This window comes from Anthonomus grandis, unplaced genomic scaffold, assembly GCF_022605725.1.
Source record: "Anthonomus grandis grandis unplaced genomic scaffold, icAntGran1.3 ctg00000416.1, whole genome shotgun sequence".
Classification (NCBI taxonomy): Eukaryota; Metazoa; Arthropoda; class Insecta; order Coleoptera; family Curculionidae; genus Anthonomus; species Anthonomus grandis.
In genome coordinates this window covers 98,618-101,731 of record NW_026088497.1, presented here as the reverse complement: position 1 = coordinate 101,731, position 3,114 = coordinate 98,618, and positions in this window count along the sequence as shown.

Here is a 3,114-nt window from a genome sequence, read left to right as displayed (position 1 = left end):
TTCACAGTAAAACCAGTTGAGACTGTCGCATTGCAAGGCCCATGAAACCGTCGGAGTCGGTCTCAATGATACATGATAGACCGCAACATTAACGCTCGTAACTTTGATCAGTTGGGACCAGTAGAAAAGCTTTTGGTCAGAGGAAACTTAATTAAAAAAGGGACATTTATTACATGATGTTTAACAGGTGCTACGGCAACGCGGTCAGCAATATGTCTTACAAGTTTTTGCATTTATGGTTTTTGGGGTATCACGCTTCAGAGAATCATGATGTGATAAGAGCTCCGCTATAATCTAAGTGCGCTAAAATGCATAACTGCATAGCATGCAGCATTTGACGTAAACAGTTGTACTAGATAAATCACAAAAACCAGATTCAAAATTAACTTGACATAAATATAAAAAGGATTAAATAATATTATAGTGAATAGTTAAAAATATACTCTTACCAATCTTCACAAAGGAAATACAGTTAAAATACAATTACTTGCTTTCTGTTTATATTTCATGTATTATATGCACTATAGTATAAGTTCAATAAACTGGATAATTGGGAGATGTAAATCCTGGCAAGTAATCTTTCCAAGCCGAGGCATAATTTGAATTCCTACAAAAAAAAATTAATTTAAAAAATTAGAGAAAAATATTGAACGCAAAAACTTACTTATTGTGGATACTGAAGCCAGGCTATACTGCTGCCTTATGGATATACTGCCAACATATAGTTTCATCCTTACTGGGTGATACATATCCGAAAAATGTTTGATGTTTGATATTTCAGAAAGTAACAAATAATATTACTGTCTGAAATATTTTTAGGTCTGAAATGTAGAAGTAGACATAATAATTGTGACGCCGCACGAAGAAACCCCCCTAATCATACATAGGAAAGTTTCACAGGACAGCCGTGAAATGGTCGCCTCATTTCTAGAACGAGCATACGGGAAGGAATCGGTTGTACAGGAGACGTAAGTGGAACGGGGAAAAAAGATTGCTCTGTGCGCATGTTGAAGAACAGTGGGAAATATCAAACTTTGAAATTCAACAACTTCGTTATTTAAAGTATTAAAAAATTTCCGATTGCAAAATGCCGTTAAAAATCAGCTCAAAATCTATAAGAATGAATTGAAGATGAAAAATTGGATTTTTTGAGGCTTAGGTAGATTTCTTCGTGCCGCGTCAAACTTTTTTTCACATATTTTTTTGTGAAATTTTAAACATTAAAACTGCTTGGACAGCTTTTGAGAATGTTAGAAAAATGACTCCACTGCAATTTACTTTGTCAAAGCAAAAAAAAAGTCAAAAAGAAGAAGCAGTTCAAAATTGCCTCCATAAAGCGGCTTTTACATTTGATTTAGAAAATGATTTACCACTTCACGTACTTATAGCTCATTATGGATTGAACTTGAATGATGATGAAAATTTTAATGATTTTTTCAACCTAAACAGAAATTTAAAATCGATTTGAAATACTATCCGAAGATTTTGATGTCGATAAAGTTGCAGTATCGACCAAATGCATAGCATTTGGTTCTTACTGGTACCTATGGTGAAGACATTATCCTAACCAAAAAGCTTAACATCCCGAGTCGTTACAGTTTTCTTTTCAAATTCAAAGAAATACGATTTCGGGATGTTATTTAAAAAAAAAAAGAAAAAGTTATTTTTAATATTAAAAAAAAAGTAATTATATTGCCAGTAAAATAATATACTGCTATATTATGGCAGAGAAAAAATCAAACCATAAATAGAAATTTATGTGAATCCTACCAAGAACTAGCATTCTTGATATTTGTTTATTTTATTTTTATGAAAAAATAGAATATATGTTTTATGTTAGTCTAAAATATATTAGAATATGACCATATAAATATAATGGCCCATACAATGAAGAAAATGCAAGATGTTTACTGGGGGTTCTCATTAATTAAACGAGATTTGAAAAATATTCTTTATCCTTAAATTCGTCCAGCCTTTTAAAATAAGCATCAAAATCTCTGTATTGATTTTGTGCATATTGGCGTGGCGTGGATCTGAAAAACACATTAATCCTCAAATTAGTCCATCCTTCTAAAATATGTTGTCAAAATCTCTGTATCGATTTTGTGCATATTGGCGTGGCGTGGATCTGAAAAACACATTAATATCCTCAAATTCGTCCATCCTTCTAAAATATGCTGTCAAATCTCGGTATCGATTTTGTGCATATTGGCGTGGCGTGGATTTGATAAAATTTTCCTCATCTTGTGTGGTCGCCCATCTGTATAGGCTAGTAGTATCGGTTTTCATGTAGGATGATATCTAGTCTCGAAATTTAACATTTTTCCAAGACTAATAAGTATATATCTTCTAAAGGATTATCGAAACTAGATATTCTTGTTATACGATTGTCATCGCATTTCCACCATTGATCATCATAATTTACTAAAGAAGTATAATGGCCTGATTCTATGGTATTTCCATGATGTCTAATAACACTCCTTACTTTAAATATTTGATTATCTAAATGTATACTTTCAGGGGCAAAATTGAAAAATTTGGTGTTTATCTTACTACCTTGAGGACTAATTCTCTGAAGACACACCACTAAATATTTGATGCAAACAACTACTGAGCGTGTTCTTAGATTACAATTATTACAATTACGGCAAAGCCTATCAGAGTCTTTTAACATTAACATCGAATTAAAATCACATCATCCCAGTTTTCAGGAAAATAAAGACAATATGTATATATCAGTTGTTCGCCCCCATTTGTATTAACATCACAACTTTGACAATTTAGGAGTTCATAGGTGGCAGCTTTTATAAAAATCCCAAAATCATCTACATCTAATTTTTGAATCAAAGCCTGGCAAAATGATTGGGCATGGCATCCTTTTGTTGATTTTCCGCAAAATCGTCACTATGTGGTCTAGTTACTAATCGACGAACTGTTGCAGTGCAATTTTTTTCAGCAAAATATCATTTAAAATATTATTTAATGCTGTATTCTTCTTTGAAATAGAAGCGCGAAATTCGGGCAAACATAAAAATGATTGAATAACACTATTTGCATAACAGGACACCTTATCATCGTTTACTAATGCGGGTGGTTTATTTATTACATAAGGAA